This window comes from Oncorhynchus gorbuscha, linkage group LG05 (genome assembly GCF_021184085.1).
Source record: "Oncorhynchus gorbuscha isolate QuinsamMale2020 ecotype Even-year linkage group LG05, OgorEven_v1.0, whole genome shotgun sequence".
Classification (NCBI taxonomy): domain Eukaryota; kingdom Metazoa; phylum Chordata; class Actinopteri; order Salmoniformes; family Salmonidae; genus Oncorhynchus; species Oncorhynchus gorbuscha.
The window spans coordinates 49751081-49776901 of NC_060177.1; positions in this window are offsets into that span (position 1 = coordinate 49751081).

Here is a 25821-nt window from a genome sequence, read left to right on the forward strand (position 1 = left end):
AACATAAAAAAATAGAATTAAAACATTAGCAGTAAGCATAAAATAATTCACATGAAACACCTTGCATTTCTATAAAACACAAAGGGCATATTGTACTTGCCGTTGCAATAAGAAATAGATTTCACATAAATTTATAGAAAATAGGCACCTGGTATACCACATCTAAGAGAGCATGGTTCATTACAGCACCGTGGACATTGACCACAATCATGAGACTTGGTGTGAAGATGAAGACCCTTATGATCCCCACTACGTTCTTGTGAACACCACTGACACCCATCTCCAAAAACTACACGGATGATGTATCCCCTATCACATAACCGTCAGATTTTAGCAGACAACCATTGGTTAATAGCTTGATAACCTGGATGAGGATAAGAAAAATAACCACAACTCCCACTTTTGGAAGTATGATAATCAAGGGCCAAACGATTTTGCATCGCCACAGTCTGAATGGCAACCATCTCAGCTATAATTAACTCAAGACTCTTAACTGTACTATTAGATAGGATTTCCAAAGAGTTAGCCATATTAATAACATCCAAATTGATGCAGCCTCAGACGATAGATTCTCATATCTTGTAATGAAGGAAACAAAAAGTGAAAGTAACATGTCCTGGTTTCAAGAGAAATTGATACTTCACATAGATTTCCCTAAGTAAGCATGTCCCAATTTTCAGAAAAGCATTGGACATTTCACCTAGACATCCCTAACATGAAGACTGCGGTGTACAACATAGAAGCTTGTCAGGTTCTGATTATCTTACTATGCTTCTTCACCCGAATTTGGCCCCCAATTGCTAATCAATCAGTTCTTTATTCTCCAGTCTCCGCTTTGTCATCAAAATGGACAACCTTCCAATGAACGACATGTATCCATCATGATTTTTCCTGGACTTTTACCGCCGACCTCTTTATGAGCAAAACTTGATAAGGACCTTCCCATGTTGGCCCTGTGTGGTCACATATTTGTTTTACCATCCCCCACTGTCCTGGCACTACATCCTGTCCCCCCTTGGGAGTTACTCCCCACGCCTCTTTTACTTGTCTGTCTTCTTCCCCTACCGCAATAGAGAGTTGAATGCAGTAGTTAAGCATTGTGTCACTCATAAAATGAACATCTGCTTTTTATCACATTGTCCATTGTAGTTACTACCCATGCTCAGCCTGCCTCACACCCCCCTCCACAGTGCTTGAACCGTCTGTGGATAAGATAAACTCAGGGCTTTTTCCAACAAATGATTCTACATTACATTACATTTAAGTCATTTAGCAGAAGCTCTACAAACCCATCAGAGAGCTGATCCAAAACAACTCACAACAGTCGTGTTCAAGTAATGTGGTATCTGTAGGATGCATCAGAGTTACTTGATTACATGGTGTCTTTTCAACTACACCCGTGTCCCATAGATCTTTAATCACTACTTTAGTAATGTCCATAGCTTCCTTGCTAATGGGCTATTGTTTTGTGTAAGCACACTGGTTCAATATCCCATTTCTCTTCATAGTCCAAGTAGCATGGTTCCTAACTGTAGATTCCTGCATCAATCTCCATTGGACCAATAGAATTTGATAATGGTTTTGTTTGTGTCATATCTGTTCCACCTCCCCCTCTCCTGTTGCTCGCATCTTCTTGCCTGTGTACTGAGGACATATACTGTTGAAGTCATTAAAACTCATTTTTCAACCACTCCACACATTTCTTATTAACAAACTATAGTTTTGGCAAGTCGGTTAGGACATCTACTTTGCATGACACGTAATTTTTCCAACAATTATTTACGCACAGATTATTTCACTTATAATTCACTGTATCACAATTTCAGTGGGTCAGAAGTCTACATACACTAATTTGACTGTGCCTTTAAACAGCTTGGAAAAGTCTGGAAAATTATGTCATGGCTTTAGAAGCTTCATTTGAGTCAATTGGAGGTGGACCTGAGGATATATTTCAAGACCTACCTTCATCTTGGCTTGACATCATGGGAAAATCAAAAGAAATCAGCCAAGACCTCAGAAACAAGATAGTAGACCTAAACAAGTCTGGTTCATCCTTGGGAGCAATTTCCAAACTCCTGAAGGTACCACGTACATCTGTACAAAAAATAGAACGCAAGTATAAACACCATGGGACCAAGTAGCCGTCATACCACTCAGGAAGGAGACGCGTTTTGTCTCCTAGAGATGAACGTATTTTGGTGCAAAAAGTGCAAATGAATCCCAGAACAACAGCAAATGACCTTGTGAAGAAGCTATAGGAAACAGGTACAAAAGTATCTATAGACACAGTAAAACAAGTCCTAAAACCACCACAAAAAAGCCAGACTATGGTTTGCAACTGCACATGGGGACAAAGATCGTACTTTTTGGAGAAATTTCCTCTGGTCTGATGAAACAAAAATAGAACTGTTTGGCCATAATGACCATTGTTATGTTTGGAGGATAAAGGGGGAGGCTTGCAAGCCAAAGAACACCATCCCAACCGTGAAGCACGGGGGTGGCAGCATCATGTTGTGGGGGTGCTTTGCTGCAGGAGGGACTGGTGCACTTCACAAAATAGATGGCATCATGAAGAGGGAACATTTTGTGGATATATTGAAGCAACATGTCAAGACATTAGTCAGGAAGTTTAAATTTGGTCGCAAATGGGTCTTCCAAATCGACAATGACCCCAAGCATACTTCCAAAGTTGTGGCAAAATGGCTTAAGGACAACAAAGTCAGGGTTTTGGAGTCGCCATCACAAAGCACTGACCTCAATCGTATCAAATTTGTGGGCAGAATTGAATAATTGTGTGCGAGCAAGGAGGCCTACAAACCTGGCTCAGTTACACCAGCTCTGTCAAAAGGAATGGGCCAAAATTCACCCAACTCATTGTGGGAAGCTTGTGGAAGGCTACCCGAAACGTTTGACCTAAGTTAAACAATTTAAAGGCAATGCTACCAAATACTAATTGAGTGTATGTAAACTTCTGACCCACTGGGAATGTGATAAAAGAAATCAAAGCTGAAATAAATCACTCTCTATTATTCTGACATTTCACATTCTTAAAATACAGTGGTGATCCTAACTGACCTAATACAGAGAATTTTTACAGGGATTAAATGTCAGGAATTGTGAAAAATTGACTTTAAATATATTCGGCCATGGTGTATATACATTTCCGACTTCAAATGTGTGTAGATTTCCCAGTAGGCATTTCAGTTCCTATGCACAACTATTACAGTATGATAGACCTTTGAATTCAATAGGGCTGTCAAACGATTAAAAAGTAGTTAAACCTGATTAATCACAAATTAAGATGTACTTTAAAGGCCCAATGCAGCTGTTTGTATATCAATATCAAATAATTTCTCAGTAACAATTAAGTACCTTACTTTAACAGTTTTCCATTGAAATGGACAAAAGTAGCTTTTTAGTAAAAACTATTTCTCAAGGAAGAATTTGTCTAGGACGTTCTGTTTAGAAGGTCCTGTATAGAATGTATTTTCAACCAGCAACTGTCATGTTTGTAAGTTTCATCAGCTGATGTACAATATGATACAAAATGCAGGAAAAACAGAATTTTGACTGCACTGGGCATTTAAGATTTTCCATACCCACCAAAAATATGACAAGAATATTGATGTCTTGATAAACAACATTTTGTAAATTGAGAAATCACACCTTCTTTAACCTCAAAGTCAACCTGTTTTTACATTGTATTATTGTTTTTAGCTGTATAGATTATGTATTTTTGATGTTTTCGGTGTATTTTGAATGCTTTCAGACAATGAGATTAATCATGAAAAAAAAGACGAAGTTCCAGCAAACAACTAACACTATTTTTCCCCTGAGGACATCATTTCATGCACGATAGAAAAGCGCAATACGTACAGCATTTCTTTTACACGCTGTGCGATGCCACTCAGCTCGGTAAACAAAAACAATAACTGTAGTGTGATGGCCATTGGCCATGTTTTGCTGTTTCTCGGATCTCAGCTTTAACTCTGACATGCCTAGTATTTCAACAAGTTTACAGTCTCACTGCGGAATTAGAAGTTCATACACGTTCTCCAAATGTAAAATGTCGAAGTTGCTCCGAACGTCAGCTTTGAAATGTTTTCTGTTGTTCCTGCTGCTCTGTATCGTTCCACTTCTCCAAACGGCAAATTTCAAAGTCAAGGGTTAAGTTTAGGCACTCATTCCGAATGGTTAAGGTTTGATATAGGGTTAAAACCAAAAATAAGAAACCAGTGTCCACAACTGGGATCGAACACACAACCTCTCATCCACCACCCCCATCCACAATATCATAGCAAAACCCAAGCTCACTTGATGTTGAGCAGCTGGTTTTGAAGGAATTTCCAGACGTCCTCAAGACATTTCGACGTCAATCTTGAACGACCTGGCTGAGTATTTAGTTTTAAATTGTGAAAGCTTTTTTGTGTCTTTGGGAAGTTGCGTTAGCTATCATCAGCTATAGCATACATACATTCTCTCTGCAAATAAACACACACACACACATAGATAAGAGTAATGTTAATACAAGTTAGCTATGATCAGCAACATCCACTCATCTATAGCCTACACATTCTGTCTTCAATAAAACACACACATAACGTATGTGTAGCATATAGCCACAGAGTTTCTAAACTCAGAGGACCAACATTGCTAGGCTTCCGATATTGCTTGCGAAGCAGCCTCGTCAGACCAGACTGGGGTTTGTGTGAAAGACTTGTCCTTCGTTGTTCCTTTTCAAAATTTCTAAAGGTACAACCTAGATGCAAACCAATGTTTTAAGTACTCATTACTACAATCTTATGAAAGTGACAAACGTTTTGTCGTAAAACAACTTCATATCGAAGGAGTGCGTTTGATTTGACGGCATGCACATGTGCAGTTTGGTGTGCACCACTGTTAGACAGCGATAACGTATTTCTGAGCATTAGTTTAGCTAGCCCCCTAAGGTCAATGTCCGTGTGGAAATATATTTAGCATAATACAAACATCCAAATAAAAATCTGTCAGTTTAAGCTAGAGATATGTTTTTTTGCTTTGGATGCGTCTCAACCAGCCATATTCGCCCATGTCGCACGTCCACATCGGCAGTGACAGACGGAGCAGTGTTTGTCAGACCATGAGACAATCCGAAATTTGGTATTCTCAGAAAATTGTCTGTAGCATCAGAATGGTTTGGCCTAAAAACTATTATCTGTGGAAAGAAGAGACACGAGGGTCTTGCTCTACGACCCCCACAAGCATATTTTCTGCATTCAGTACGCCGATCTGCCAACTTCCGTCTTCAGCATCCGAACCGTTTGGGCTACACACTAAAATGTGAAAAGGTGAGACTCTAACGAACACGCACACTACCGTTCAAAAGTTTGGGGTCACTTAGAAAAGTCCTTATTTTTGAAAGAAAAGCTCATTTTTTGTCCATTAAAATAACATCAAATTGATCAAAAACACAGTGTAGACATTGTTAATGTTGTAAATGACTATTGTAGCTGGAAATGGCTTGTTTTTATGGGATATCTAGTAAGTGTACTTCTGTTATTATCATTATCAGCAACCATCACTCCTGTGTTCCAATGGCAAGTTGTGTGAGCTAATCCAAGTTTATCATTTTAAAAGGCTAATTGATCATTAGAAAACCCTTTTGCATTTATGTTAGCACAGCTGATTAAAGAAGCAATAAAACTGGCCTTCTTTAGACTCGTTGAGTATCTGGAGCATCAGCATTTGTGGGTTCGATTACAGGCTCAAAATGGCCAGAAACAAAGTACTTTCTTCTGAAACTTCAGTCTATTCTTGTTCTGAGAAATGAAGGCTATTCCATGCGAGAATTTGCCAAGAAACTAAAGATCTCGTACATCGCTGTGTGCTACTCCCTTCACAATACAGCACAAACTGTCTAACCAGAATAGAAAATGAGTGGGAGTGCATTATTGGCCAGTCTGATATATGGCTTTTTCTTTGCAACTCTTCCTAGAAGGCCTCTTCACTGTTGCGGGTACTAATGCAAATGAATTACTTAGAAATCATACAATGTGATTTTATGGATTTTTGTTTTAGATTCCGTCTCTCACAGTTGAAGTGTACCTATGATAAAAATTACAGACCTCTACATGCTTTGTAAGGAGGAAAACCTGCAAAATTGTCAGTGTATCAAATACTTGTTCTCCCCACTGTATATGATGCTTGGTATGACAGCCTAAAAACAGTTTCTACATATCTTCTTACTAATCCATCTTTGATATAGCAGTGTCCACAACTGCATTGACATGGAGATGGGAACAGACTGAGGTTCCCATCAAAACCACTGGATGGCGATGAATCGTTGGCTTTCATGAGGTAAACTTTGGTCAAAATTACTTTGTTGAACAATAACTGGTGGAGAGATGTAGGTTTAATGACAGAGAATGTCAGTGTATGGGTGAGACTTAGTTCTGAAATACCTATGTAAAGTGTTCTGATTTCCTCTGTCAGATGTGACATTTGTTGACTTTGGTGATTTTTGTATCAGTCCAGACCAGGGTTGTACACAGACATTCAGGGCGCAGCTGCTCAAAACTATTGTGATTTTCAATGCTCTTAAATCCTAAAATATTATTTATCATCCTTTAACTGATATATGGCTGGCTGTATAGTGGCTTGTGTGGATATTTTAGTATATGATGGTTAGCTAAGGTTTAGACTACCTGTGTTGCTGCTGCCCAGACACAAGTGCAACTCCCGACTGAAGAAAGCATGATGTTGAGTCGAAGTTTCGTTGATGCAGCCGCTTCTCTTTATTTCTTTCTGCCTCTCTCTGCCAACCAGACCGAATATTGATGATGTATATCAAGTGCAACTCAAATCATATGCTGCTGTGGCAGTACTGTTGATATTTAAATGTGTTTCACATTATGGCCATTCTGGTGATGGTCTGGGCCAGAATGGCTTTTGCCAGGATCTGACCAGTGACTAATCCTATTTGCCTGAGCAATTTATCCCTATTAGCTTTTTGACTCTGCCTCTTCATGTTTTTACACTGTGGTCATTATTCATTTATGTCACTGTTTCACAGGTATGGAACTGAAGCACACAGGGGCTGCCTTTGTTCAGGAAATGGAATGAAATTGCTGCATACAATGCATTATACACTGTGTACAAAATATCAATATTGAGTTGTACCCCCTTTTGCCCTCCCAATAACCTCAATTCATCGGGGCGTGGACTCTAAAAGGTGTTGAAAGTATTCTACAGGAATTCTGGCCCCTGTTGACTCCAATGTTTCCCACAGTTGTGTCAAGTTGGCTGGATGTCCTTTGGGTGGTGAACCATTATTGATACACACAGGAAACTGTTGAGTGTGGAAAAACCCAGCAGCTTTGCAGTTCTTGGCACGTACCACCGTACCCCGTTAAAAGACACTTACATCTTTTGTCTTTCCCATTCCCCCTTTGAATGGCACACGTACACAATCCATGTCTCTTTTGTCTCAGGGCTTAAAGGGAAGAGAAAGGCTCTGTGTTTCTCCTGCTGTTTTGTACAGACTCTTCCTGGACTCAGCCTTAGCAGACTGTCCTGAATTCCTCTCTGACTTCATAAGTAAATGCAGCCTAATGAAAAGTAAATCACTGGGAGATTACGACTAATTAAAATGCCATTTACCCATGTTAACATACACTACTGGTCAAAAGTTTTTGAACACCTACTCATTCAAAGGTTTTTCTTAATTTTGACTATTTCCCACATTGTAGAATAATCGTGAATACATCAATGAAACTATGAAATAAAACATGGAATCATGCAGTAATCATAAAAGTGTTAAAAAATCAATCATTTTAATCATTTAATCATTTGAGATTATTCAAATAGCCAGCCTTTGCCTTGATGACAGCTTTGCACACTCTTGGCATTCTCTCAGTCAGCTTCATGAGGTATTCACATTGAATGCATTACAATTAGCAGGTGTGCCTTCTTAAAAGTTCATTTGTGGAATTCCTTTCCTTCTTAATGTGTTTGAGCCAATCAGTTGTGTTGTGACTAGGTAGGGGTGGTATACAAAAGATAGCCCTACTTGGTAAAAACCAAGTCCATATTATGACAAGAACAACTCAAATAAGCAAGGAGAAATGACAGTCCATCATTACTTTAAGACATGAAGGTCAGTCAGTATGGAACATTCGAAGAACTTTGAACATTTCTTCACATCTCAACATCAAAATTTCATAGGAGACTGTGAATCAGGCCTTCATGGTCAAATTGCTGCAACAACAAAAAACACTTCTAAAGGACAACAATAAGTATGAGATACATATTTTGGCCAAGAAACATGAGCAATGGAAATGTGTCCTTTGGTCAGGAGTCCAAATTGGAGATTTTTGGTTCCAATGCGGTGTTGGTGAACGGATGATCTCCGCATGTGTATTTCCCACCGTAAAGAATGGAGGAGGAGGTGTTATGGTGTGGGGTTGCTTCGCCTGTGACACTCTGATTTATTTATAATTCAAGGCACACTTAACCAGCATGGCTACCACAGGATTCTGTACCAATACGCCATCCCATCTGGTTTGAGCTTAGTGGGACTATAATTTATTTTTCAGCAGGACAATGACCCAACACACCTCCAGCGTGTGTAAGGGCTATTTTATCAAGAAAGAGAGTGATGAAGTGCTGTATCAGATGACCTAGCCTCTACAATTCCCCGGCCTCAACCAAATTGAGATGGTTTGGGATGAATCGGACTGCAGAGTGAAGGAAAAGCAGCCAACAAATGCTCAGCATATGTGGGAACTCCTTCAGGACTTTTGGAAAAGCATTCCAGTTGAAGCTGGTTGAGAGAATGCCAAGCGTGTGCAAAGCTGTCATCATGGCAAAGGTTGGCTATTTGAAGAATCTTAAATATCAAATATATTTTGATTTGTTCAACACTTTTTTGGTTACTACAGGATTCCATATGTGTTATTTCAGAGTTTTGATGTCTTCACTATTATTAGTAAAAATAAAGAAAAACCATTGAATGAGTAGGTGTTCTTACTTTATGTCCTCCAGTTCAGCTGGCCCTTTGCCACCTTGGACTCAACCCTCACACTTTTATTCTCCCTGTTGGAGAATAGTGATCCTCATCCTCTGGTGCCAGAGTAGCAGACAATGTAGTACAGAGAGGAGGCTGGAATAATAGACAGAGGGAAGATCTAGTGGGAAAGTGGGCAAATAATATTCTACACTACCTTTCAGGACAAGGGAAGGGAAGTGGTTGTGGTCTTTTGGAGCTGGTGCAACCAAGTACCACTTTGTCTTGAAGTGATATTAACTGTATTGAAAGCATGTGTGTGTTTGTGCGTGTACATGCGTTGGTGTGCGTGTGGTTGTTGGCATGGGTTGAGGGTGTGTGTGACACTATACAAAATGTTTCACTACTATATATCCATGAGAATGGTGATGAAACAGGAAACTGTCAGCTAATCTCCTTTGCCACACACCATTTTGGAGATTGGGAATGTGCAGACTTTCATAAAGGTCTAACGGTGTCAAAGCTGGTCTCTTTCCCATGGCCCATGCTTTAGAAATGAAATATGCCATGAGGTGTAATATGAGGCTTGATACACCCTGATTGATTCTCACTGTGAGTATTATGAATGTGAATGATGTAGAAGCTCAATGATGTCAAACAGATAACAACTATGTGTGAACGTAAAGGTAAGCTCCTCAATGACCCAGTTGGAATCAAGTGGAATAGTCAACCACATCTAACATGTTTTCAATGTTTATCTTAACAAAATAAAACCCCTCAATTCTGAGAGTGTGTCCGACAAAACAAAACCACTCTACATCCATCAATGTAGCCAGCTTATCATGCGCCACAGGATATCTTTAAATGGAAAATGATGATGATATCTATGGAAAAGATATCCAAGAACAAGGAGTGAAGAACAAGAAGGAGTGAGTTTCCTGTTTCAATTTGAAGATCAAACATAATGTCTCCACTGAGGATAACAAGGAGCTGTATTAACTCCCGCCTCTGATAAAGAAATGAAGAAATGTTTTTGTTTTTACAGTGAATCAGTTCCAAGTAGGGTTGTAATTGACAAAATCACTGGAATCGTCTGTAATTTTGGTCATTAACACTTAATCTAGGGTCATTTGGAAAAAGCATCTAAATCAACGGTGACAATATTGTTTATTAACTCTTCAACTCTTCCAACTTTTGACAAATTGCCATATTGCCAGGGTAAATCCCAAGAAAGTGTATTTCATGCTGAAACCCTCAAAAACACCAATGGTATTCACTAAAGTTGCCAGTTTATATTTCGGATAATATTTTACAGCTTTGACATTCAATTTGTTATTTTAAAATGATCTCATTTGATTTTAGATGTGATAAGTCCACACAGACAGCCAGAGTTATGCTGTGTTCATAACCAAGTTGGAAGGTGGTAATTACCATTTGTGAATCTGTAAAAAGCAGTTGGATGTATTCAGGTGCTATGAACTTATTGAGAAACGCATATTGTATGTCCTCCAATGAACCATCAAACAGCCAAAGGGCTAACACAGGACTAAGATCGAATCATACTACACTAGCTCAGACACTCGTCCGATGTGGCAGAGCCTGCAAACTATTTCCAACTACAAAGTCAAGCACAGCCGCGAGCTGCCCAGTGACACAAGCCTACCAGACGAGCTAAATTACTTCTATGCTCACTTCGAGGCAAGCAACACTGAGGCATGCATGAGAGAATCAGCAGCTCCGGACGACTGTGTGATCACGCTCTCCGTAAACGACGTGAGTAAAACCTTTAAACAGGTCAACATTCATAAGGCCGTGGGCAAGACGGATTACCAGGATGTGTTATCCGGGCATGTGCTGACTAACTGGCAGGTGTCTTCACTGATCTATTGAGTCTGTAATACCAACATGCTTCAAGCAGACCACCATAGTCCCTGTGCCCAAGAGCACTATGGTAACCTGCCTAAATGATGTTCGTAGCCATGAAGTGCTTTGAAAGGCTGGTAGTGGCCCACATTAACACCATTATCCTGTTAGGGATCCCTTCACCCCAATTCCCGCTCAAATCCCGTTAACGGGATTGATTTGACAACATCCAGTGAAATTATAGCACGCCGAATTCAAAAACAGAAAGACTCACAAAACATAGATGTGTAATACATCAAAATAAAACTTAACTTCTTATTAATCCAGCCACAGTGTCAGATTTCAAAAAGGCTTTACGGCGAAAAGAGACCATGCGATTATCTGAGGACGCATACAAACACATGAATATCAGATTTCAACCAGCCAGGTGCGACACAAAAGTCAGAAATAACAGTATAATTCACGCCTTACCTTTGAAGATCTTCATCTGTTGGCACTACAAAATGTCCCAGAAACATCACAAATGGTCCTTTTTGTTCGATACATTCCTTCTTTATATCCCCAAAATATCAATTTATTTGGCACGTTTGATTCAGAAAATACGTTAGAATGCTATTCATTGACTACAGCTCAGTGTTCAACACCATACTGCCCTCAAAGCTCATCACAAAGCTAAGGATCCTGGGACTGAACACCTCCCTCTGCAGCTGGATCCTGAACTTCCTGACAGGTCACCCTAGGTGGTGAGGTTAGGTAGCAACTTATCTGCCACGCTGATCCTCAAGACTGGAGCCACTCGTGCATGCTCTGTCCCCTCCTGTACTCCCTGTTCACCAACGACTGCATGGCCAGGCAAGACTCCAACACCATCATTACGTTTGCAGATGACACAACATTGGTAGGCCTGATGACAGACAATGACGAGACAGCCTATAGGGAGGAGGTCAGAGACCTGTCAGAGAGGTTCCAGAATAACAACCTATCCCACAACATAATGAAGACAAAGGAGTTGATTGTGGACTACAGGAAAAGGAGAACCGAGCATGATCCCATTCTCATTGACGGAGCTGTAGTGGAGCAGGTTGAGAGCTTCAAGTTCCTTGGTGTCCACATCAACAACAAACTAGAATGGTCCAAACACACCAAGACAGTCTTGAAGAGGGCACGACAAAACCTATTCCCCCTCAGGAGACTGAAAAGATTTGGCATGGGTCCTCAGATCCTCAAAAGGTTCTACAGCTACAACATTCCAAGATGGCGTAGCAGTGAAGACGTGTGTTGTTCGTCCTCTCATGTATTTTTCGTATTTTTTTGTATATATATTTCAATTTGATTTTCAATCTCTTTTCGATTTTAACTTGCGGTAACCTGCCTCACCCAATGTGATACGGAATCGCTATTATTTTAATTTTTGTAATTTTAGAACACATTCAAGAAACTAACCAGCTAATTAGCTACAAGCTATTTAGTCATTGTTAGCCACTGCTAGCGGCTTTTACCTTCTGCACAGATACCAGCCCTGTTTTTAGCCTGCATAATACTCGCCAGTCTACCAGTATCAGACTCTCTCCACAACAATGCCGGATTCCTGCCGTAATCCCTGGACCACCAATTCTGATCTTCACAGCTAGCTAGCTCACAGCTAGCTTGCACTCACCGTGACACCCAGTACCGAAGCTATTCCTGAGGACCACCTCCCGGCCTACTCAGCTGTTCACCCGAACCCCACTCATACACTGCTAAAGCCCAATACTCCACCGGATCCTTGCTGTAAACTCTGGACCTTGGCACCGGATCACCGCTGCTACCGATTGGCTATAGTGGCTGACGTCACTGCCACGAAGCTAGCACCAGTTAGCCGTGAGCCAGGCGCATCTCCCGGCTAGCAAACTAAATTCTACAATACCTCTTTCGCCATCTGGCTTGGATTCTCTGTCGATACGGAGCACCGCCGCACAACCATGACTGGTCTGCCGACGAATACTCCATCCGCTGTGCCTTCAACCGGCCTCCGGCGGTGCAGACGCTCCTACAAGCCCCGGGCTACTAACTTTAAACGCCGTGTCGCCCACACTATGATCACTTGGCTACATAGCTGATGCCTGCTGGACTGTCCATTAATCAAGGTACTAGTCAAGGTCCATTCTGTTTATTTATTTTTTATCTGTCGGCCCCAGCCGCGAACTCAGGCTCTGTGTGTAGTTAATCCGACCCTCCTTGCCTAGTCATCGCCATTTTACCTGCTGTTGTTGTGTTAGCTGATTAGCTGTTTTGTCTCACCTGTTGTTTTAGCTAGCTCTCCCAATCAACACCTGCGATTACTTTATGCCTCGCTGTATGTCTCTCTCAAATGTCAATATGCCTTGTATACTGTTGTTCAGGTTAGTTATCGTTGTTTTAGTTTACAATGGAGCCCCTAGTTCCACTCTTCATACCTCTGATACCTCCTTTGTCCCACCTCCCATACATGCGGTGACCTCACCCATTACAACCAGCATGTCCAGAGATACAACCTCTCTTATCATCACCCAGTGCCTGGACTTACCTCCACTGTACCCGCACCCCACCATACCCCTGTCTGCACATTATGCCCTGAATATATTCAACCATGCCCAGAAATCTGCTCCTTTTATTCTTTGTCCCCAATGCTCTAGGCGACCAGTTTTGATAGCCTTTAGCCGCGCCCTCATACTACTCCTCCTCTGTTCCGCGGGTGATGTGGAGGTAAACCCAGGCCCAGCATGTCCCCAGGCACGCTCATTTGTTGACTTCTGTGATCAAAAAAGCCTTGGTTTCATGCATGTCAACATCAGAAGCCTCCTCCCTAAGTTTGTTTTACTCACTGCTTTAGCACACTCTGCCAACCCTGATGTCCTTGCCGTGTCTGAATCCTGGCTTAGGAAGGCCACCAAAAATTCCACCAAAGAGATTTCCATACCCAACTATAACATTTTCCGTCAAGATATAACTGCCAAAGGGGGAGGAGTTGCAGTCTACTGCAGAGATAGCCTGCAAAGTAATGTCATGCTTTCCAGGTACATACCCAAACAGTTCAAACTACTAATTAAAAAAATGACTCTCTCCAGAAATAAGTCTCTCACTGTTGCCGCCTGCTAACGACCCCCCTCAGCTCCCTGCTGTGCCCTGGACACCATTTGTGAATTGATCGTCCCCCATCTAGCGTCAGAGTTTGTTCTGTTAGGTGACCTAAACTGGGATATGTTTAACACCCTGGCAGTCCTACAATCTAAGCTATATGCCCTCAATCTCACATAAATCATCAAGGAACCCACCAGGTACAACCCTAAATCTGTAAACAAGGGTACCCTCAAAGACGTTATCCTGACCAACTGGTCCTCCAAATACATCTCCACTGTCTTCAATCAGGATCTCAGCAATCACTGCCTCATTGCCTGTATCCACTACGGGTCCGCAGTCAAACTACCACCCCTCATCACTGTCAAACGCTCCCTAAACACTTCTGCGAGCAGGCCTTTCTAATCTACCTGGCCCGGGTATCCTGGAAGGATATTGACCTCATCCCGTCAGTTGAGGATGCCTGGTCATACTTTAAAAGTAACCTCCTCACCATCTTAGATAAGCATGCTCCGTTCAAAAATGCAGAACTAAGAACAGATATAGCCCTTGGTTCACTCCAGACCTGACTGCCCTCGACCAGCACAAAACCATCCTGTGGCGGACTGCAATAGCATCGAATAGTCCCCGCGATATGCAACTGTTCAGGGAAGTCAGGAACCAATACACGCATTCAGTCAGGAAAGCAAAGGCCAGCTTTTTCAAGCAGAAATGTTCATCCTGTAGCTCTAACTTCAAAAAGTTCTGGGACACTGTAAAGTCCATGGAGAACAAGAGCACCTCCTCCCAGCTGCCCACTGCACTGAGGCTAGGTAACACGGTCACCACCGATAAATCCATGATAATCGAAAACTTCAACAAGAATTTCTCAACGGCTGGCCATGCCTTCCTCCTGGCTACTCCAACCTCGACCAACAGCTCCACACCCCCACAGCTACTCGCCCAAGCCTCCCCAGCTTCTCCTTTACCCAAATCCAGATAGCAGGTGTTCTGAAAGAGCTACAAAACCTGGACCAGTACAAATCAGCTGGGCTTGGCAATCTGGACCCACTATTTCTGAAACTGTCCGCCGCCATTGTCGCAACCCCTACTACCATATCGCTTGAGATCCCCAAGGATTGGAAAGCTGCCACAATCATCAATTCGTCAAATCGGAGGGCATGTTGTCCGGTCCTCTGGCAGTCTCTATGGGGGTGCCACAGTGTTCAATTCTAGGGCCGACTCATTTCTCTGTATATATCAACGATGTTGCTCTTCAGCTGTACATAGTCCATCGGTAAATAGCCCACCCAATTTACCTACCTCATCCCCATACTGTTTTTATTTATGTACTTTTCTTCTCTTTTGCACACCAGTATCTCTACCTGCACATGACCATCTGATCATTTATCACTCCAGCGTTAATCTGATAAATTGTAATTATTCGCCTACCTCCTCATGCTTTTTGCACACAATGTATATAGACTCTTTAAAAAATATATATACTGTGTTATTGACTTGTTTATTGTTTACTCCATGTGTAACTCTGTGTTGTGTGTTTACACTGTTATGCTTTATCTTGGCCAGGTCGCAGTTGTAAATGAGAACTTGTTCTCAACTAGCCTACCAGGTTAAATAAAGGTGAAATAAAAATATAAAAAAACAAAAAAAACATTGAGAGCATCACTGCCTTGTACAGCAACTCTTTGGACTCCGAACGCAAGGCACTACAGAGGGTAGTGCGTACCGCCCAGTACATCACTGGGGCAAAGCTGCCTGCCATCCAAGACCTCTACACCAGGCGGTGTCAGAGGAAGGCCCTTATTAAAATGATCAACAACCCCAGCCACCCCAGTCTTGATCCAAAAGGCTTCTCCACAGCCTTTACCCCCAAGCCCTAAGACTCCTGTAAAGGTAATCAAATGGCTACCCAGATAATCGCATGGTCTGTCCCGGCACGTCCCAGCACCTCCTTTCTGTTAATCATCTATGCATAGTCACTTTAACTGTACATACATATTACCTCAATTAGCCCGACTAACCGGTGCCCCCCGCACATCGTACTGGTACCACCTGTATATAGCCTCGCTCTGATATTTCCACTGTCATTTTACTATTTGTTTTTCATTTCTTTACTCTTATTGTTTATCTAATACCTATTATTTACTTTAAAAATTGCACTGTTGTTAAGGGCTTGTAAGTAAGCATTTCATTGTAAGGTGCACGTGACAAATGCACTTTGATTTGGGGCATTCAAGTGGATTTTCTCCAACATTGTGGTGAATGCCACTTTCACACGTGGTTATGAGTGCAGCAATAGTTATACATTCTGGTACCCTCCCTTTGCAAACCTAGTCCCAAGTGAAACGGAGACGAAATCCCTCCTCTAATATTAGTTTCATAAGGGGTTTGGTCTCATCTACTTCTGAGGTCCTCTATGTTATTACACCAAAGGAAAATGTATTCTGATGCTACCTCAGACTCCAACTATGGTACTTGACTAAAAGGGGCAAACTAGATATGTGAAAGATATCCAGTCACTCTTAGAGGACAGTGGTAATGATGATATATTGTAATTATTAAAGAACATTGTGTTTCCACATATAGCCTTCATCGGGATGCTTGTTGTTACACCAAACACTTCCCAGACTCCCCCACAGATTCCCATGTAACCAACCCCACAACAAAGCCCTCCCTAATACAAGACAGTGGGGGATTGTGAAAGTGTATGGGGTGTTTAATTTGTCTGCTTCTCGATACAGAACATTCTGTTTATTATGACCGGAACAGTCTGAGCATAGCAGACAGTAGTAAACAAATAAAATATCTACTATATGTGTACTTTATTCAGCATGGGAAACTTGAACATATTTGTTGATTTAGATTTGAAAACACAGTATAGCTATTGTCTCTCTCTCTATATATAGATATATCCTTCATTTAATTCCCCCCTGCAAAATTCTTCCCTAATTTTATTGAATGAATTGTCAGTTTATGATGAGGTCTCTTAAATTGTTCACGTTGCTTTTTAATTTGGTCCCATTGAGTTGAAACTAAGAAAAGACAACAAACAACTGGATTATGAGTGCAAGATCATCGGTTTTATTGGAGTGCTTAACATTTTGGCAGGTGTTAAATATCTATGATTTGCCAATGTCATTTGTTAGCATGTTAATTTGACATTCACTGTAAAAAAGCTAAAGCTCTGTACGTCTAATGGGCTGGCTGAGAAGAATCCTACAAAAGCTTCATGTCTATTTGGTTTTCAACTTAACTCTGTCCTTTCTTGATAAAGTTGTGATTCTTTTAGATTTAGGAAGGTCCAAGCAGGAACGCAACCTGGACGCCAGTGCATTCTGATCTGTATACCCCAAAAAGACATTACCAATAGACAATTATTCTAATGCATATCTGTGGCTGGTATGGTTTCAGACAATAATGTATCTTGTATTTTATAGACAGAGTGTTAGCTGTGGGAAGAGAGGGGAAGAGATTTAATCACACTTCACATGATGTCTGTATATGTTGAGAATTAAATGTTCACCATATTTAAACATGAATCAGAAACCCCCCTTCAAATTCCTTGGGAAGTAAAGAAAGGTAGTCTGGGCACAGATGTCAATTCAAATTATATTCCACGTTAGTTCATCGTAATTTCATTGAAATGACGTGGAAACATTGATTCAAGCGGTGTATGCCATGTAGGTAGTTATTACAAAATAGCCTGTTTAAGGAAACTAATGTATCAGGTCACTACTTCACTAGAAAGCCATTTGAATGTAAACTTTAAAAAAAACATTGAAATGCATTTTTTTTGGCAGAAATGCCTTCTCGAACATGTGAACTTTCAGGTGCCTTAATAACGAACATGTATGGCATCTGTAAATACAAATACAATTGTTAAAATGATGTGCCTAGTTGGTTTAGCCACAGAAAAAGTAAGCAACCTTACTGCTAGCGATGATTGGCTGAGATAATGAGTGAGCTGGACATGTTGAGAGATAATTTTGGATTGGTCTGCCATTGTCACGTTCTGACCCTAGTTATTGTGTTAATTGTTTGTTTTAGTTGGTCAGGACGTGAGTTGGGTGGACATTCTATGTTTTGTGTGTTTAGGTTGTTTTTCCTGTGTTCTGCCTAGTATGGTTCTCAATCAGAGGCAGGTGCCGTTTGTTGTCTCTGATTGAGAATCATACTTAGGTAGCCTGAGATTCACTGTTTGTTTGTGGGTGATTGTTTCCGTGTCTGTGTTTTACACCACACGGTACTGTTTTCGGTTTTGGTTATTCACGTTACGTTTATTGTTTTTGTATTGAGTGTTCAGTTTATGTGTTTAAATAAACAACCATGGACACTTACCACGCCGCATATTGGTCCTCCGATCCTTCTCGCCTCTCCTCTTCAGACGAAGAGGAGGAAAACCATTACAGCCATATAGTACGCTTCTGTCTATTTGAGCTGGTCAGTATGTCTAGGTAATCCTGTCTAACAAATAATATTTTTTTTATGTATCGCGTATTAAACTGCATAGGTGTTCCAGCAGACATGTCCATTCATGATGTCTAGCTAGCTATGTTTTCAGATATGTGTGTTTTAATTTCAAGTTAAATAGTACTGCTAGCTAACATTACGTGTATGATGTTAATATTTGTATTTCAGAGCCATTTGCTAGCTAACATTGGCCCTGGCTGTTTAGCTACCTGCGGATTCATGCAGGGTAGTAACTTCATGAGTTGGGATTATGGTTCATTGTTTAACTAGCTATCTAGCTACATGTCTTAACAAAATACTTTCATCTGAGTGTGCCAGAGTGCAGTATAACAGATACATTAATGAACGCACAACCCCCGTTGAATATGGCTGGTGTCAGTAAACGTTGGCAAAAAAGCATAATTAAGTTGTTGCCAGAAACACAGTTACAGTCACCAACGCTCTGGATAACAGGAAAACAGCCTAACCAGCTCTGCTAGGGCAAGTAAAATGGTCAGAGTGGTGTGTTCTCTCATTTGTTTCTGGAAGTAGCTAGCAAGCTAGCCAATGTTAGCCAGTTAGCTTGCGTGCTTGACTGCCGTTGTAAGGTCAGAACGTTTGGATCAACCCTACTCATCGTCCAGAACGTCCAGTGTGCGCTCTGAATGCTCTCAGAGCAAAACAGTCTGAATTTACAAACATATAATCTGACAGCACAGTTGCAGTCACCACAGTTCTGGATAACATAACAGCCTAACCAACTCTTCTTGGGCGAGTAATGTTCAATGAGCTGTTCTATCCATTTACATTTACATTTAAGTCATTTAGCAGACGCTCTTATCCAGAGCGACTTACACATTGGTGCATTCACATTATGAGATCCAGTGGAACAGTCACTTTACAATAGTGCATCTAAAACTTAAAGGGGGGGGGGGGGAATACTTATCCTATCCTAGGTATTCCTTAAAGAGGTGGGGTTTCAGGTGTCTCTGGAAGGTGGTGATTGACTCCGCTGTCCTGGCGTCGTGAGGGAGTTTGTTCCACCATTGGGGGGCCAGAGCAGCGAACAGCTTTGACTGGGCTGAGCGGGAGCTGTACTTCCTCAGTGGTAGGGAGGCGAGCAGGCCAGAGGTGGATGAACGCAGTGCCCTTGTTTGGGTGTAGGGCCTGATCAGAGCCTGGAGGTACTGAGGTGCCGTTCCCCTCACAGCTCCGTAGGCAAGCACCATGGTCTTGTAGCGGATGCGAGCTTCAACTGGAAGCCAGTGGAGAGAACGGAGGAGCGGGGTGACGTGAGAGAACTTGGGAAGGTTGAACACCAGACGGGCTGCGGCGTTCTGGATGAGTTGAAGGGTTTAATGGCACAGGCAGGGAGCCCAGCCAACAGCGAGTTGCAGTAATCCAGACGGGAGATGACAAGTGCCTGGATTAGGACCTGCGCCGCTTCCTGTGTGAGGCAGGGTCGTACTCTGCGGATGTTGTAGAGCATGAACCTACAGGAACGGGCCACCGCCTTGATGTTGGTTGAGAACGACAGGGTGTTGTCCAGGATCACACCAAGGTTCTTAGCGCTCTGGGAGGAGGACACAATGGAGTTGTCAACTGTGATGGCGAGATCATGGAACGGGCAGTCCTTCCCCGGGAGGAAGAGCAGCTCCGTCTTGCCGAGGTTCAGCTTGAGGTGGTGATCCGTCATCCACACTGATATGTCTGCCAGACATGCAGAGATGCGATTCGCCACCTGGTCATCAGAAGGGGGAAAGGAGAAGATTAGTTGTGTGTCGTCTGCATAGCAATGATAGGAGAGACCATGTGAGGCTATGACAGAGCCAAGTGACTTGGTGTATAGCGAGAATAGGAGAGGGCCTAGCACAGAGCCCTGGGGGACACCAGTGGTGAGAGCGCGTGGTGAGGAGAGAGATTCTCGCCACGCCACCTGGTAGGAGCGACCTGTCAGGTAGGACGCAATCCAAGCGTGGGCCGCGCCGGAGATGCCCAACTCGGAGAGGGTGGAGAGGAGGATCTGATGGTTCACAGTATCGAAGGCAGCCGATAGATCTAGAAGGATGAGAGCAGAGGAGAGAGAGTTAGCTTTAGCAGTGCGGAGCACCTCCGTGATACAGAGGAGAGCAGTCTCAGTTGAATGACTAGTCTTGAAACCTGACTGATTTGGATCAAGAAGGTCATTCAGAGAGAGATAGCGGGAGAGCTGGCCAAGGACGGCCCGTTCAAGAGTTTTGGAGAGAAAAGAAAGAAGGGATACTGGTCTGTAATTGTTGACATCGGAGGGATCGAGTGTAGGTTTTTTCAGAAGGGGTGCAACTCTCGCTCTCTTGAAGACGGAAGGGACGTAGCCAGCGGTCAGTGATGAGTTGATGAGCGAGGTGAGGTAAGGGAGAAGGTCTCCGGAAATGGTCTGGAGAAGAGGGGAGGGGATAGGGTCAAGCGGGCAGGTTGTTGGGCGGCCGGCCGTCACAAGACGCGAGATTTCATCTGGAGAGAGAGGGGAGAAAGAGGTCAGAGCACAGGGTAGGGCAGTGTGAGCAGAACCAGCGGTGTCATTTGACTTAGCAAACGAGGATCGGATGTCGTCGACCTTCTTTTCAAAATGGTTGACGAAGTCGTCTGCAGAGAGGGAGGAGGGGGGGGGAGGGGGAGGAGGATTCAGGAGGGAGGAGAAGGTGGCAAAGAGCTTCCTAGGGTTAGAGGCAGATGCTTGGAATTTAGCGTGGTAGAAAGTGGCTTTAGCAGCAGAGACAGAGGAGTAAAATGTAGAGAGGAGGGAGTGAAAGGATGCCAGGTCCGCAGGGAGGCGAGTTTTCCTCCATTTCCGCTCGGCTGCCCGGAGGCCTGTTCTGTGAGCTCGCAATGAGTCATCGAGCCACGGAGCAGGAGGGGAGGACCGAGCCGGCCTGGAGGATAGGGGACATAGAGAGTCAAAGGATGCAGAGAGGGAGGAGAGGAGGGTTGAGGAGGCAGAATCAGGAGATAGGTTGGAGAAGTTTTGAGCGGAGGGAAGAGATGATAGGATGGAAGAGGAGAGAGTAGCGGGGGAGAGAGAGCGAAGGTTGGGACGGCGCGATACCATCCGAGTAGGGGCAGTGTGGGAGGTGTTGGATGAGAGCGAGAGGGAAAAGGATACAAGGTAGTGGTCGGAGACTTGGAGGGGAGTTGCAATGAGGTTAGTGGAAGAACAGCATCTAGTAAAGATGAGGTCGAGCGTATTGCCTGCCTTGTGAGTAGGGGGGAAGGTGAGAGGGTGAGGTCAAAAGAGGAGAGGAGTGGAAAGAAGGAGGCAGAGAGGAATGAGTCAAAGGTAGACGTGGGGAGGTTAAAGTCGCCCAGAACTGTGAGAGGTGAGCCGTCCTCAGGAAAGGAGCTTATCAAGGCATCAAGCTCATTGATGAACTCTCCGAGGGAACCTGGAGGGCGATAAATGATAAGGATGTTAAGCTTGAAAGGGCTGGTAACTGTGACAGCATGGAATTCAAAGGAGGCGATAGACAGATGGGTAAGGGGAAAAAGAGAGAATGACCACTTGGGAGAGATGAGGATCCCGGTGCCACCACCCCGCTGACCAGAAGCTCTCGGGGTGTGCGAGAACACGTGGGCGGACGAAGAGAGACCAGTAGGAGTAGCAGTGTTGTCTGTGGTGATCCATGTTTCCGTTAGTGCCAAGAAGTCGACGGACTGGAGGGAGGCATAGGCTGAGATGAACTCTGCCTTGTTGACCGCAGATCGGCAGTTCCAGAGGCTACCGGAGACCTGGAACTCCACGTGGGTCGTGCACGCTGGGACCACCAGATTAGGGTGGCCGTGGCCACGCGATGTGGAGCGTTTGTATGGTCTGTGCAGGAGGAGAGAACAGGGATAAACAGACACATAGTTGACAGGCTACAGAAGAGGCTACGCTAATGCAAAGGAGATTGGAATGACAAGTGGACTACACGTCTCGAATGTTCAGAAAGTTAAGCTACGTAGCAAGAATCTTATTGACTAAAATGATTAAAATGATACAGTACTGCTGAAGTAGGCTAGCTGGCAGTGGGTGCGTTGTTGACACTACACTAATCAAGTCGTTCCGTTGAGTGTAATAGTTTCTACAGTGCTGCTGTTCGGGGCTAGCTGGCTAGCTAGTAGTGTTGTTTACGTTACGTTGCGTTAAAAGAAGGCAAGAGTCCTTTGAAGCCCCCTCCCGCTGTTCAAGGACCATCCCCTGGCATTTTCTACAAATAATCTGCCTAAAACAAATGTAACACCTACTCCCAATGCCTGCCTCTTGGATTTCACCTGGTGATCTGTTCATCATCTTCCCTGGCCTGTCTCCCCCCGTCTGGTACAGGTACCCCCGCCACACTCCCAAGCTTTTGCTTGCCTGGTGCGAATGACTCTGAACTTACAATGGCTAGGCCCAAGTCATTATACTGTTTTCTTGTGCTTTATGCTATTTGCCTCATTTTTATTTATTTCACCTTTATTTAACCAGGTAGGCAAGTTGAGAACAAGTTCTCATTTACAATTGCGACCTGGCCAAGATAAAGCAAAGCAGTTCAACAGATACAACGACACAGAGTTACACATGGAGTAAAACAAACATACAGTCAATAATACAGTATAAACAAGTCTATATACAATGTGAGCAAATGAGGTGAGAAGGGAGGTAAAGGCAAAAAAGGCCATGGTGGCAAAGTAAATACAATATAGCAAGTAAAACACTGGAATGGTAGTTTTGCAATGGAAGAATGTGCAAAGTAGACATAAAAATAATGGGGTGCAAAGGAGCAAAATAAATAAATAAATTAAATACAGTTGGGAAAGAGGTAGTTGTTTGGGCTAAATTATAGGTGGGCTATGTACAGGTGCAGTAATCTGTAAGATGCTCTGACAGTTGGTGCTTAAAGCTAGTGAGGGAGATAAGTGTTTCCAGTTTCAGAGATTTTTGCAGTTCGTTCCAGTCACTGGCAGCAGAGAACTGGAAGGAGAGGCGGCCAAAGAAAGAATTGGTTTTGGGGGTAACCAGAGAGATATACCTGCTGGAGCGTGTGTTACAGGTGGGAGATGCTATGGTGACCAGCGAGCTGAGATAAGGGGGGACTTTACCTAGCAGGGTCTTGTAGATGACATGGAGCCAGTGGGTTTGGCGACGAGTATGAAGCGAGGGCCAGCCAACGAGAGCGTACAGGTCGCAATGGTGGGTAGTATATGGGGCTTTGGTGACAAAACGGATTGCACTGTGATAGACTGCATCCAATTTGTTGAGTAGGGTATTGGAGGCTATTTTGTAAATGACATCGCCAAAGTCGAGGATTGGTAGGATGGTCAGTTTTACAAGGGTATGTTTGGCAGCATGAGTGAAGGATGCTTTGTTGCGAAATAGGAAGCCAATTCTAGATTTAACTTTGGATTGGAGATGTTTGATATGGGTCTGGAAGGAGAGTTTACAGTCTAACCAGACACCTAAGTATTTGTAGTTGTCCACGTATTCTAAGTCAGAGCCGTCCAGAGTAGTGATGTTGGACAGGCGGGTAGGTGCAGGTAGCGATCGGTTGAAGAGCATGGATTTAGTTTTACTTGTATTTAAGAGCAATTGGAGGCCACGGAAGGAGAGTTGTATGGCATTGAAGCTTGCCTGGAGGGTTGTTAACACAGTGTCCAAAGAAGGGCCGGAAGTATACAGAATGGTGTCGTCTGCGTAGAGGTGGATCAGGGACTCACCAGCAGCAAGAGCGACCTCATTGATGTATACAGAGAAGAGAGTCGGTCCAAGAATTGAACCCTGTGGCACCCCCATAGAGACTGCCAGAGGTCTGGACAGCAGACCCTCCGATTTGACACACTGAACTCTATCAGAGAAGTAGTTGGTGAACCAGGCGAGGCAATCATTTGAGAAACCAAGGCTGTCGAGTCTGCCGATGAGGATGTGGTGGTTGACAGAATCGAAAGCCTTGGCCAGATCAATGAATACGGCTGCACTGTAATGTTTCTTATCGATGGCGGTTAAGATATCGTTTAGGACCTTGAGCGTGGCTGAGGTGCACCCATGACCAGCTCTGAAGCCAGATTGCATAGCAGAGAAGGTATGGTTAGATTCGAAATGGTCGGTAATCTGTTTGTTGACTTGGCTTTCGAAGACCTTAGAAAGGCATGGTAGGATAGATATAGGTCTGTAGCAGTTTGGGTCAAGAGTGTCCCCCCTTTGAAGAGGGGGATGACCGCAGCTGCTTTCCAATCTTTGGGAATCTCAGATGACACGAAAGAGAGGTTGAACAGGCTAGTAATAGGGGTGGCAACAATTTCGGCAGATAATTTTAGAAAGAAAGGGTCCAGATTGTCTAGCCCGGCTGATTTGTAGGGGTCCAGATTTTTCAGCTCTTTCAGAACATCAGCTGAATGGATTTGGGAGAAGGAGAAATGGGGAAGGCTTGGGCGAGTTGCTGTTGGGGGTGCAGTGCTGTTGACCGGGGTAGGAGTAGCCAGGTGGAAAGCATGGCCAGCCGTAGAAAAATGCTTATTGAAATTCTCAATTATGGTGGATTTATCAGTGGTGACAGTGTTTCCTATCTTCAGTGCAGTGGGCAGCTGGGAGGAGGTGTTCTTATTCTCCATGGACTTTACAGTGACTCCTGCATGCTTAGTTTACTTTGAATGTGCTTGTTTACCCAACCAATGGACAGACGGTTTGTTCCCACACTTGGGAGTCTCTCTATTGGTTACACTCTTAGCGTCCCATCCTATTCTAACTACCTCTCGCCGGTTATGTTTTCATGTTACCTGATGAAATTGCTGTACAATGTGATCAAGTTGCAATCTAATGCATATTCAAATGTCATAAATCAACACTGCAGAGCTCTCCCTGTCCTCTGCTGTGCCCTAATTGTATTACTGCTGATGATATCTGGCAATGTGCATGTACACCCTGGCCCACCTGTTGCTAGCCACAATTCTGATAGGTGCTCTGATTTCTGATTTCGTAAAAGGCTGGGTTTTCTGCAAGTTAACACTGGAAGCTTATTACCTAAAGTGGATCAATTGAAAGTGTGGGTTCACAGCTCCAATCAAGATGTTTTGGTCATTACTGAGATGTGGACTTCTTCAGGACCGGTGTCGCTTCCAATGGACGGTTGAGCTAACATAGGCTAATGCGATTAGCATGAGGTTGTAAGTAACAAGAACATTTCCAAGGATATAGACATATCTGATATTGGCAGAAAGTTTAAATTTTTGTTAATCTAATTGCACTGTCCAATTCACATTAGCTATTACAGTGAAAGAATACATGTTACTGTTTGAGGAGAGTAAACAATTTAGAACAGGAAAAGTTATCTATAAACAAATTAGGCACATTTGGGTAGTCTTGATACAACATTTGGAAATGCAATGGTTAATTGGATCAGTCTAAAACTTTGCACATACACTGACGATCTCTGCTG